The sequence below is a fragment of the Rhipicephalus sanguineus genome, chromosome 4 (assembly GCF_013339695.2).
Source record: "Rhipicephalus sanguineus isolate Rsan-2018 chromosome 4, BIME_Rsan_1.4, whole genome shotgun sequence".
Lineage (NCBI taxonomy): Eukaryota > Metazoa > Arthropoda > Arachnida > Ixodida > Ixodidae > Rhipicephalus > Rhipicephalus sanguineus.
Window position 1 is genome coordinate 143,101,574 of NC_051179.1, and position 13,983 is coordinate 143,115,556.

Sequence of the window (13,983 nt, forward strand, 5' to 3'; positions counted from 1 at the left end):
CTGCAGCTTGTAAAGAATTCTGCTGCCACCAGGGGATCCTGCCTCCCTCTTTGTATGTAACTGTTCGAAACATGTATTGTGCCTAGACTCAGCCTAAAAAGCATTAGGTTGTGTTTGCGTGTAGATAAAGGTGCTTAGATGTACTTCCCTGATTTTTTAAAAGCGAACATTTCCGAAGGGAGAACACATATCGACAGTGGTTTTCCTCTCCATTTCCTTATGACGGGCTCATCTGATGCACCATATAACAGTGCCCAATGTCCACGGCCGCTCGAATAAAAAAGAAAAAATTACACCATCTCCCGCTAAAGGGAACCATGAGGCGACGCAAAGCCGGAGCACTTGCACGATCGCGTTCCGTTGGCGTTCGTTGGGCATGCTACCGACCTCGCATCGTGGAACGCGAAGAGGGACTACGCGCGTCGTATCTTCCATCTAGCCTGGCCGTTAATTCTCACAGGGCGAGCGGGGAACGCGGTCGACAGGCGGGCGAGAGGGGGGCAGCGCAGGAGAGGAGAGAGAAGGGGAGTTGACGCGCATGCGCTCGAGCTCATCGCGGCGTTGCGCAGGAGAAAATTTCGGCATGTCTAGCCTGCGTTTCAGAGGAAGAGTGGAAAGGGGGAGGGTAGAGGGGTATGGGTGAGGGGGAGGGGAATGGGAAAGTGGAGAGGGGTGGGGGAGGGGAAGGGGAGAGGGCAAGTGGAGAGGGTGAGTGGAGAGGAGGTGTGTGGAGAGGGTATGCGCATGCGCAGTAAGGGTGGTCACGCCGTACACCACCGGATTGAGCTCAGCCTTAAGATACTTCGCATCTAAAATGAACTTGGAGGACGCTTGAGCTTCGCCATCAAGAGTAGAGCGTGATAGCGTAATCGGGCCCCGTGCGCATCGCCTTCTCAATTGCTAGCCTCGCTTCTGTTCTCGGTGCATGCCTCACCCGTGACGTAAGGAAACGAACGCACTAGTCGTGCGTTGGCACGCCTGGCTTCGCAGTGGCCGTGCCAAGCCTGAAGGATTAGCGCAGCTGGGTGGCCTATTTTGTTTTTCATTATTCTTTTCTTTATCCGTTCTTTTTCTTTCTTTTTCTTTGTGTTTCTTGTATCTCTATTTTGTATCTGTTTCTTTATATTTCTTTCTTTCTCTTTCTAGCTCCATTTTATCTTTATTTCTATTTCTTCACTTCCTTTCTGTCTCATTCTTTCGTTCTGTTTCTGTGTTTCTGTATTTCTCTCTCTCTCTTTCTATATCTATCTCTCTTTATTTATATCTTTTACGTCGGTATTTCCAATATTTATCTCTATTTTTTTTTCTCTCTCTGTCTCTTCCTATAGCTTTCTGTCTCTCACTTAGTGAACCAGTGGTGAGTAGTGAGATTCGCCCTATATCATCACATACCCGTGATGATAGCCATTTGTTGGGCTAATTGTTGCCTTGTTCATTTTCAGTGAACCAGTGGTGAGTAGTGGGATTTAACCAATTTTTGAGCGCATACCCCTTTATGATTACAATAGTTTTTTGGTTCGTCTAACGAGGAACGATTTGCTAAACAGCTTCGCTGTTAAAAATTTATACAGTAAACACCAATTTATCGGCACAACGGAAAACAAGTTTTATGGTTTGCCGGCATTCGGGGCAAAACTAAAATGCCAGCAAAGACATGGAGACATTCATTAATCGGCACGTCATGGGCGACAACTCTAAAGCGGTCTGCGAAAGAGTGCAATTGCTGGGCTCACTCGCTATCTTATATTGCTATCTTCGTTGAAAGTTAAGCATTAACGAAATCTCAGGAAGAACTTTAAAGTTGCTACTGTTGCCAGGGTGGATTGCTGATGCTCAAATCATTCAAGCAATGGAGATTAAATAATTTAAGACTGCGTTACCATCAAGAAAAGCATGTTTCTTTTGCGTTTCCTGCTTTCATAGCGAGGGTTTCGTCCCGGCAGACTTGATGCCTTAGAGAGCATGCGAGGGTTTATTGGTCAGCCGCCACATCGAGCGAAGATCGCGTGCCCTGTGACACCCTCTGGCTAAAAAAAAGTGTTCCACACTAGCCGCCTGGGCTACGGCAATACTAACAGGTATTGAGCACACATAAATGCCCTGCAAAAAGTGACGGGGGATTAATGTCTGTGGTGCCAGTGTTGGCTCCGCTTTTGTAGCAGTCTAATAAACATTACATATTTATTCCTACGATTCAGCAAGCTATATTGAAGCATTGCTCGACCCCAGAGCAATGCATTAACGAAAGTTACGTGTGATATTCACATGACTGCACCATAAAGTTAACTTAGTCTCTGTGGCATCGGAGACTACCATCATCATCACCAGCAAGCAGCGCGGCTCGCCGGCTGCGTGTTCGGCTCGTGACGCTCGCGCTACGAGTGAACTCGGGTTTGCTTTGTTCCATGCTGATGTGGAATAAAGTGCCACAGATGTTTCGTTAATTGAGTGGCGTGCTTTATAACAGTGGCGACGAAGACAACGATGACTTCAACGAGTCCTGGACCCGCAGAGCCATGAGCGTGGGACGGCCACCAGTGTTTGAAGGAACGTGGTCAACGTTCCGAGTTCGCCTCGAAGCATACTTCGAAGCGCAAGACATCACGGACGCGACGAAGCGACGAGCGGTGTTAGTGGCCTCGCTGCCGGACAGCGCGATTCGAGTGATCCAGGGACGTTGCCATCCAAGGGAAACCAACGCACTCATCTACGACGACGCCGTAAAGCACCTCGAAGAGTACTACGCCCCGGAAGTCAACGAAATAGCGGCAAGTTATGTTTTCTTCACGCGATCACAGCAAGAAAGAGAGAGTGTACAGGAATTTATTGCAGAAATAAGACGGCTAGCAGAAAAGTGCAATTTCGGATCGTCTATCGAACGCATGCTGCGAGACCGAATCGTGTGTGGAGTCTTCGATGAAGATGTGAGACGACATCTGCTGATCTTGAGGAAGCTGACGCTTACAGAAGCAGAGGATTTCGTTATCTCAGCCCAAAACGCTGCCGCTAATACTAGAACGATGCAATTTGCGGATCAGAGTAGCATCCACTTCTTGCGGCCGCAGAACCGGCCAACAAAAGGGCAACCGAAGGCCGAAAGCATGACATCTTGCCAGAGGTGTGGTAGTGAAGCTCACTCGAACGAGCAGTGCTATCACGTCCGTACGATATGCCGCCGGTGCGGTAAACGAGGGCATCTCGCTCGAATGTGCCGAGGACAAACTCAGTGGAAGCCCCGTGGTGCTTACGCTCTGTCGTCAGCATCTGATGACAGCTTGGGAGATGAGAAGAAACTTTACACACTAGTGGCTCATAAAACGACTGATGGCCGCATGGTTAAGCCAATTTTCAAAGAAATCACTTGGGATGGTATGCCTGTTACTATGTTGATCGATACGGGGTCCCCCGTAAGTGTTATCTCAATGAGCCTGCTCAAGCAGAATCAAAGCAGATGGCCGCCTCCAAGCAGCACCACTCTCAGACTGTCGTGTTTTTTGGGAGAGCTTCCAGTGGTTGGAGAACTGCACATCAAAGCAACCTGCGAGGGACACGACGCACAAGGCACCCTGGTTATCGTCGATACTCCTGGACCAGCGCTGTGCGGAAGGGACACGATCAAGGCGTTTAACAACTGTGGAATGGCCATGATGATTCCAAATGTCGTCGCAAACCTCAACACGCGCAAGGAAGACCGTACAAGCCAGCAACTTCGGACCTTGCTCAAGGAGTTCGAAGATGTGTTTTCGCCAGGTTTAGGACTATACAAAGGTCCACCTGTGAAGCTGATTTTGAAAGAAAACGCCAGGCCCGGTTTTGCAAAGCACGTTCGGTGCCATATGCTTTGACGACCAAAGTGTCCGGTGCTTTGGACCGATTAGTGGCAGACGGCGTTATGTCACCGGTTATGGCAGCAGAATGGACGACGCCGGTGGTTCCAGTAGTTAAAACTGATGGGTTCATTCGACTGTGTGGCGATTTTCGGCTGACAGTGAACGTGGCCACCGTGACTGAGCAGTACCCATTACCTCGTGTGGACGACATCTTTGCAAGATTGAATGGCGGTGAAGTATTTAGTACACTGGATTTGACTCAAGCGTACAACCAGCTGCCCCTGGATGACGAGGCCAAGAAGCTGACTGTCATAAACACTCACAAGGGCCTATTTTGCTTCAATAGGCTTCCTTTTGGAATTAGCTCAGCTCCGGCCATCTTCCAGAGGCATATGGATTCCCTGTTCAACGATCTTCCGGGTGCACAAGCCTATCTGGATGACATCATAGTGGCCGAAAAGCGCAATGACACTTCATTGCTAAAGCAAGTGCTGCAGCTCTTACGTGACTATGGGCTTAGGCTAAACATTAAGAAATAGAAATTCAGACAAGAAGAAGTCACCTTTCTTGGACATCGAGTCGATGCTAATGGGCTCAAACCGAAGGACGACAACATTGAAGCAGTTCTCCAAGCACCGGTCCCCAAGTCGGTGAGCGAACTGAAATCTTTCTTAGGCTTTATCAACTATTATGCCAAATTTTTGCCGAACCTTTCCACAGTACTGGCCCCAGTTACAATCTGCTAACTAAGGGGGGTACGTGGAAATGGCAACAGGTACATGAGGAAGCGGTTCGAAAGGTTAAGCAGGCCATACAAGCGTCAAAGTTTTTGACACTCTTTGACCCTAAGAAACCTTTGAAGTTGGAATGCGATGCTTCACCTGTAGGAGTGGGGGCAGTACTTTCCCATCGCACCAATGGCACAGACTATCTGATAGGATTTCGCTGCAAAACTCTGACCAAAGCAGAACGAAACTACTCCCAGCTAGAAAAGGAAGCGTTGGCCCTTGTATTCGGCGTGACTCGATTTAAGGACTACTTATATGGCAATCACTTTGTTTTGGTGACCGACCATAAACCCCTGACGGGTTTGTTTAACCCAGGAAAAGCCATTCCTCCCCTGGCTGCGGCAAGGATTCAGAGGTGGGCACTTCTCTTGGACAATTACCATTACACATTGCAGTATCGCAGGGGAATAGAAAACTCGAGTGCTGATGCCTTAAGTCGCCTGCCCTTTCCCAACAAACTACACGATACCAGCACAGAAGATCCGCCAGAGTATGTCCTGTACTCGGAATGCTTGGAGAAAAAGCCGATTAGTGTCAGAGACGTGGCACATTTTGCAGAAACGGATCCTTTGCTGCAGCAAGTGAAATTTTGGACCAAGAAAGGCTGGCCGAAATTTTTGTCTGAAGAGCGGATCCGCTTCCGGCCATATTTCAGTAAGAAGGCTGAACTCACGTACTACCAAGACTTAGTCTACTGGGGACACCGCATCGTGCTTCCCACCTCTCTAAACCGACGTATCTTGGACTTGCTCCATGAAACGCACCCAGGCATGGCAACCATGAAGAACATTGCAAGATCCCTGTTTTGGTTTCCGGGGCTAGACGGTGAGATCGAGCGATTGGTGCGGGAGTGTCCTGCTTGCGTACAGGCTGCAGCGATGCCTCCAGCGCAAACACCTGTACCATGGCCAATGACGGGAGAGAAATGGAGCCGGCTGCACGCTGACTATGCAGGTCCTATTGAAGGACACATGATGCTGGTCGTGGATTCCGAAACGAAGTGGATAGAAGCAGTCGCAACGAAATCTGCAACAGCAGAAGTGACAGTGGAGGCTCTCAGGGCGATGTTTGCTAGCTTCGGTCTACCTCGTACTCTTGTGACGGATAACGGTACTCAGTTCACGGGCTTCCACTTCCGCAAATTCCTGGCTCAGAACCAAGTAAAACACTTGACTACAGCGCCCTATCATCCACAATCAAATGGTTTAGCGGAGCGGGCCGTAAGAACGTTGAAGGAAGGCTTGAAGAAAAACTATGCAATTCCGTTACAAACTCGAATATCAAGACTTCTGTCCCGTTATCGCCGCACGCCAGAGAAGGAGGGCAAGTCACCAGCGGAGCTCTTGCTGGGATATCAAATAAGAACAAAACTCGACTGAATTATGTCGACCACCGAGGATGTGAAAGCAAAGCCGTGCAATGAACGTGAACAGCGATGGCAGCCTGGACAGCGTGTTTGGACTGGAACGTTTCAGCCACGGAAAAAGTGGATACCAGGTATCCTGCGTGACCAGAAGGGAAAGCGCCTGGTCACAGTGGACACGGCTCAGGGAACGGAACGGCGGCATTTTGACCAAGTGCGACAGCGGGACGTTTCGGTCGACGAATCGTGCGACACCGACACGCTATCGCCCCGTCAAGAGCTTTCGGACGAAAGCGCAAGCGATTCGCTGACTCCGGCAACTCAACCTTTGCAGCGCTCAACGCGACAGCGCCGTCCTTCAGATCGTTTGAACTTTTAAGAAGGGAAGAAGCTGTGGCATCGGAGACTACCATCGTCATCACCAGCAAGCAGCGCGGCTCGCCGGCTGCGTGTTCGGCTCGTGACGCTCGCGCTACGAGTGAACTCGGGTTTGCTTTGTTCCATACTGATGTGGAATAAAGTGCCACAGATGTTTCGTTAATTGAGTGGCGTGCTTTATAACAGTTTTGATAATACTTACGTATGTGCTCTAACTTCAGGGCTGACGTTAGATCTCACCATTAGTTACCCTTTAAACGCCAGTGTTGTCGACGTTACTGGTAAGCCCACGATATGCACACAGATACTATACTTACAAAAACACGTCGATCCGCCTCGTAACGCTCTGCTCAAAGCCATAAAATACATCGCAGAAGTACTCGGTGGCTGCTTCACATGAAACCGATTCCCACGGTGCGTGGGATCTGCCGAATTTTCGTCCACTTTAATCCCTTTACATTTAGGTGAGAATCATTACAATAGAGTTAGGAAACCACAAATAATGGCCCCTATGCTTTCCTTGGCTTAATTGTCTGTCGGTTTCATTAGTTGCGTATAATAGACAAAGCAAGCCCCTCGGGAAATTCCCCTATATTCGTATTTTCATAGCAAGAACTGGCTAACCTCTCTGTCTTTCCGGTTGTTTCTTCCTTCCTTCATAACGAGGAATTTGTCCCGGCAGACTTGATGCCTTAGGTAGCATGCGAGGGTATATTAACGCGATAGCGTTAGAGAGCTCGTGTCGCAGAAATTCCGCCGTCGGCGTCGGGACCGTTGGTTGTGAGCGAAAAATCGTCCGTGAGCGAAAAATCGAGAAAGAAGCAAATAAAATAAAGAATAAAATTTTCGGTCCCATTGAGGATCGAACCCGGGCCGTTCGCGTGGCAAGCAGGTGTCCTACCACAAAGCCACGATGTTACTTGCAGGTGCTATGGAAAAGAAACACTACATAAATGCCATGTAGTGGAAGGAGTCTCCTTAACGCATTTTGTTCGACAGGTGTAACGACAAAAACGAGCCCATTCGGCGATTTGTAGGCGCATTTGGGAGGCCACCAAACTACGTCGAAAAAGGCCGGGATAGTGCAGCCATCGCCGCTAATAACGCACACGAACTTTCAAACACCTCTAAAAATGGACAACTATGTCCATCCAGCGGAAGACATATCAAGCCAATGCCGCCTTTCCAGAGGAGGCGTTGATCAAGCAAACAGCAAACGCTAGATAATGTGCTGCCATCTGTGAGGCATTGTGACTCTCTTTATGGCATCCGAGATGGCAAACGCGCGGCGTATATCTTGGAGGCCATGCGACTCTTGCTTTAGATCAAAAACCTGTATGTACCATTCTCGCGCGCGCGCGTGTGTGGGTTTCTGCGTGCGTGTGTGTGTAACAACGCACATTAATTAGTATGCACTTATTGGTTGAAGTGCGCACTAGGGGCCGGATTTCGCTATTGCGCTCAACTCTTAAAGGCGAAGCTTAAGGGTCCCCCAATTTTTTGGTCAGCCATTACCTCGGGCGAAGACCACGTGCCCCGTGACACTCACTGGCAAAAAAACAAAATTCCACACTCGCCGCCTGGACTACGAGTGGCGCTGGCTAACACTCCCAGGTAATAGGCGCACATAAATACCCTACATAAAGTGGACGGATGACCACCCTCCGTTGTAGCTCAAATGGAGGAGCATCGGACGCGTAATTCGAAGGTTGTGGGTTCGAATCCTATGGACAAAAAACGGTGATTTTTCGTCCAATTTAATTTCTTTCAATTTAGTTGAGATTCGTTACAACACAGTTAAGAAACCACAAATAACGTCCCCTATGCATTCCTTGACTTAATTGTCTGTCATTTATACAGGGTGTTTCAAGAAATATGTCCAAAAATCGTGAAAATGCGATATTTGCTCGCTGCTTTCACAATTATTTTTTCTGTAGCGACAGGCATCTTCAGATGATTAAAAGCATCATTTGGGACAGTGATTAGAAAAGTTAGATTAAATAACTTTTCAATTAGTGGAATTAGGCGGTTATGTCAAATGGGAAAATTGAACTTATATTCATGCGAATAAGACATCGCAGCTTTGAGACATAGTAAAAGCGGCCTCTAGTAATTATTGTGGCGTAATGAAATTGTACAAGAATCATCGCCGAAACCGAAGCACCGATGAGCGCAACAAGCAGAAGACCAGAATGTCGTCACTGTTCAAGATGACGATTACAAAGGTGTATTTCTCCCGCGCTGGTTAACGCATGTCCGTCATGGGTGCTATAATTGCAAGCGCTGCTCACACACTGTAGCCTTATGAGTGAGTTCTGGTGCGCTGACCAAGATTAGGCGCTGCTGGGCAAGTTATGACCTCGAGGTAGCAATTTAGCGAAACTGATTTATTAACATTGAGAAAACTTCTATCGGCCCAGCCGTTCGAGATCCCGCATTCTCGGCCCTCTGCTCCTCGTCTTCTGCCTCGTCCCCCCGCTTTTCTTTATCTCTCACTCCGCCCGTTCCGGTCGATTCCCCAAAGGAAGGGGCGGCCAGCGGTACGAAAGCGGTCAATGAGTCAGAGTAGGGCCTGTCAGCAAGCTCGAGACCGCCTCTCCCCCTCGCGTCGAAAAGCACCAGCACTGCGTTTTGGAAAGTCCACCACTCCGGTGGCCTTCCGCGAAGTTTCTCATCGAAGCCAGGGTCAGCTCCCAGTACAACCGCGTTCCATAGAGCTGCGAGTCCCACTAGTCACCCTCCACTTGGGCATCCGCCACTCGGGCGCCCGCCATTGAGCCGCGAGTCCTTGGGAGCGGAACACAACAACACCCACAAAACGAAGTCGGTTGATCGTTGATATAACGACACTCACACATTCTGGTTTCGGTTTCGCCGCTGAATTTGGTTGAATTTCATTAGCTCGCAATTACCAGTCCGAAAAGGCCCCGCCCAGACGATTGAAGCGCAGCAGCCGATCCCTCTGCGACTACAAAGATAGTTCCGCTCATGCACTCGGCAATCTCCACCGAAGGCGGGGTTACCGGCCGCCCTTTTCATTCCGTCAGTCTGGAGTGCACGCCCATTGGTGCCGGCTTGTGTGCGTACGGCTTTGAGGGGAAAATGCCGCGGACTTCTAAAGTTGTATCCCACTATATATTCCGCTTTTTCGTAATCTCAAAGGTGCAATGGGTTCTTCGCATGAAGGACTTCAACTCTCCCATTTGACACTACTGCCTAACTGCACTAAAGAAGAGGTAATTCATTTAAATTTCTTATTTACTGTCCCAAATGATGTCTTTAGCCATCTTAAGATGCCTGCTACTACAGAAGAAGTAATTGTGAAGGCATGGAACAAATATCGCATTTCCCTGATTTTTTTAGGATTGTCGGACACATTTCTTGAGACACCCAGTATACATTACGCCTATATTATGGGCAGACGGCCGAGAATAAAAACATTCGTGTCTCTCCTGTCGATACAGCGCGATATTGCTTCTCTGTAACGCATTCAAGGCAACATCGCACAGCGACAAGGTACAGTACTGTACGCATCCGCCATTATTTACGTAAGAAATTTAGCAAAACTACATTGCTCTTGCTGCGCTAACTATCTGTTGGCGGTGCGCGCGTTCCGTTTTAAATTTCACACCGTGTAGCACCTCAAGATTAACCTGGAAAGCACCCGCATAGCTGCCAGGAGACAGTAAAGGCAGGATGATACCCTTGTCCTAAAGCTACTCTATTAAGCGCTGGCACCGCAACACAATAAGAGGAACGTTCGCTTGGCGATCTCAGTGTTCAGTTTTATGAACACATTTGTCAGCTTCCAGAGCGACATTCCACGGGTTGAAAGCTTCCGGTATGCATGAGTGCCTTGTTTGTTCGGACTTATATGTATACACTGCTTGAACCAGCTTGGGCACTCCCAATAAACGGTGCAAACCTTACTTGATTGGAGTTTTTGGCCAGTCGAGGCCAGTTTGGTCACCTGGTGATAACAACACACGCGAGCCGCGGTTTAGCCACCAGCGCTACTCGATCACTGTAGTATTTTGTTTATTCTCGTTGCGACCTCGCAATGACAATAAACAAAAAAAAAACATGGCTGATCCCTCTGTCATAGGAATCGGTATAGCACAAAAGTGAAACGTGTCGTCACCGACGTAGTTGAGCGTTTGTTGTGCATTCTTTCACCCCAAGCGCGAAAGAATGAATGCTATAGCAACAAATTGTAATGTCACGCGAAGAACGGCGAGCAGCTCGAAACTTGCAACGCGCTGCTCAAGCAGAAAGGGCGCACGGAACGAACATACACAGGATGAGCGCGAACTAACTGTCACAGTTGTAACTTATTTCTGTGTGAGCATCCCGCTCCTTTCGCAAAAGCCGCAGCTGCAGTGAGCGAAGTGACCTTCGTGCTCTCAACGCAAACTTGCGGTGAGGGCACAAGACGTACACACCACCGCCATCACGAGAGAAGCCCGCGCACGAGCGACCACGCCCTGTAGAGGCACGCGTTCTTCGAGCCCTTCGCGCCATCTCGCTAGTGGTAACGAAAGCACGCTGATGTTCCACCGATATCTTAGTACCGCCACCGGCAAATGGTGCATTATGAATAGAATCGTTTCGCGCCCTGCGCTGCGAAGCGAGGGGTCGTAAGTTCGACTCGCGATGACGGACCTTTTTCTTCTTGTCTTTTTCTTTGGCAACTGTTAGTCTTTATATTTTACAACGTCTTAACCGTGACGGAAATACGCCAGTAGAGCATAAAACACTTTCATGTTAAAAACCACTAGGATCGAGAAGCGCGGCTCAACCCACGCGAACCGGCAAAAATTCGTTTTGCCTAATGATGGTCATAACACTTGCAGCGCCACCTCTCCTCGCGCTATTTCAGTTCCCTACGCCGCCGCTACACTTATTTTTGCTCTACGGTGAATTATACAATTCCGGTTCTTTGAAGTGGATATAGATGTTCTCCGGGAGGACGGCTAGTTCTCTTGACAATGGTTTGCAGAAGGAGCGCCGTTCTGCACACGGCCTGCGTCTTCTCGTGTTTGCTCCTTTTGCAGACTCCACACGGCACACATCCCTCTGTGGTTGCTCTTCAAACAGTCTATCCGCTCATCGCGTGCGCCTATCGAGCCCTGTTAGTCTCCTTTCGGTTAATTTGACCTTACAGTATATTTTATTCTGGCATGAGAGAGTAAGATGCAGTTATACTTCCGTTCCTGCTCTATATCGATTTGCCGTCGTACCGCGAGTGATTAGGCTACCACTCATTGCTAACTAGACATCTATGCAGTGAAGAGCACTGCATTTGTTTGCTGGGGCGCCGGAGCTGACTAATCAGAGAAAAAGAAACAGCGTTGTGAGCACCTCCCCCAGGCCTTTCATCGCATAGGCAGACACCGGGGACGTTTAATCTCCGCGTTTCTAGCTTCGGATTTGCATACTTAAAGAAGCAAATATCATCTTGTTGAGTCGCTCATGACCGAAACTACCCTCGAACTGTTATTAAATTCTTCCTATTTTGGTATTCACGTTTTTCGTAATAAAGGTCGCGCACGGAGTACGCTGCCCTAAGCCTAATAGTCGTTATGGCTAGAGTGAACTATTACGGCTGCAGCCGCTTGACGTAAACAAGAATAACGGAAAATATGTTCAAGTGGTTGACGAAAACTCATGTGTTCAGTGTACAGTTTAGAATTATGGTGTTTTCTGCATAACACAGACTAACCACTTAGCGAGTCAGGGAGAATGGCGCAGATATCTTCGCTTACGCTAATTTCGTTTACTGCATAAGTTGCTGGATTGACGTTCTGATCCCGGGCAGCGCATACCAAACGAATAAAATACCTTCTGTTTGATTTTCGCATGCGCGGACACTCTACAACCTGCGTTTCCAAAGAGGAAAATGAAGACAGATCACCGACATTACTTATAACATGAAAAAAAAAAAGCCTTCTTCTAGTTAGTTATGCGGCAGCGTCTCGGACTTGAAACTTTTGGTGCGTGAAGAGGTCGTCGGTTCGAATCTCGCTCGCTCGTTATTTTATACGAGCGTTTTTTTCTCATAGTACTCGTTGTTTAGCCATAATTACGATCCGCGCATAATTATAATTGCCAAAAGAATTGGCCCGGGTTCAGCTATTTTTTCTTGAGGTGTACTACGAACCCTTTCGGAGCGACCCTGCTACTCTGTTTCGGCAAGATTTATGTTGCTATCTTGAGGTGGAGTACTATAACTCTGTCTAGGGTCATTGCACGGTGGCTCAAAAAGAGGTGATCTATTCTTGAAAAGGGAGTTAAATATGAGACAAGAAAAGTACTCCATCAATGAGAGTGACCAGTACTCTTCGTTTTTAGAGTGCGTATTTCATGCTTCCTGGGGGATTGAAATGACGCAATGACACAGAGGCAGGGATAGAGAGAGAAAAATCATTAGTACAGACAAAGCGCAATGCATATGTGCACAGTGCATCTCGCGGTGTCAATTGTTGCCACCACACAACATTTATACTGGCACCTCGGAAACAAAACCAAAACTGCTAATTCTTTGGTGAGTTTTTGCTCAATGATCCCCATTGCTATCGATACCACGATTGCAGCATTTTTGCAGATCTGAGAGCAAAAAAAAAAAAAAAGAAGAAGACGCCTGGCCGAAGTCCTGGGTGACTCCGAGGCGGGTAAACTGAGGCGCATAAGCGCCGTTTTCTGGATCTAGTCTCGATGTTGTTTCAAGGACTTCCACGTGGTTGAATAAGGCGTTGCTTCAGATTTTGTGTACCCTAGTGGGTAGCTGGAATAAACAAGCCATTTTTTTCTGATTTCACAACCACTGAGCCCTGGTGACCTAATTTGACTCCATGTACGTAAATACATAAATAATTGCACCACTGGCTCAAATTTTTGTTTTTAGTCTTCTGTGGTCCTAACTATTAGGAAAACACGCACGAAAATATCCTCCGGACATGTTAAATATTCTGCGCTGAAAGGCTTAAATGAGTTGCCTTCGAGAACTGCAAAAAGGGTCGTATGGCTTTATGTGCTGATGTGCTGTGAGACCGTGCTCCCAACACTTCTTTCTTTTTCTTCCATAAAAGGGCGATCATAATTTCTGTGCTCGACACACTCTGGAGGGTCTGACGATGTTTGTGAAGAGAGAGAGAGATAAAAGCGAAGGAAAGGCAGGGAGGTTAACCAGGTTGTACCCGGTTTGCTACCCTACACGGATTGAGGTGGAAGGGGAGAAAAAAGAACAAAGAGAGCGAGGAGGAAAGAGGGAACAAGTAATGCACGCGCACCCATACACACAGACAGTCACAACGAAGAAATATTTGACATCGGTTCCTCTGCGAGATGTTAAAAAAGGCTCGCAAGGACTGGCTCCAAGGAATCCAGAACTTGCAGAGGGCACTGAGCTGACGGAGTTGTCATTCCGTTGAGGAGAGTGCGCATCGTGGTCATGAGAGACCTCAACACAGCGAGGACTTGTAGGTTCTTGTCGTGGCAATCATCTCTGGACGATGAAGCACGCTGCGGGGCATTCTTCATCGGCTCTTTATGAATGCGCAGTGATGGCAGTGAGGGCCATGCGACATCTGCCGCGTTTGTGAAATCGGGAACAGTAGCAAGAGGC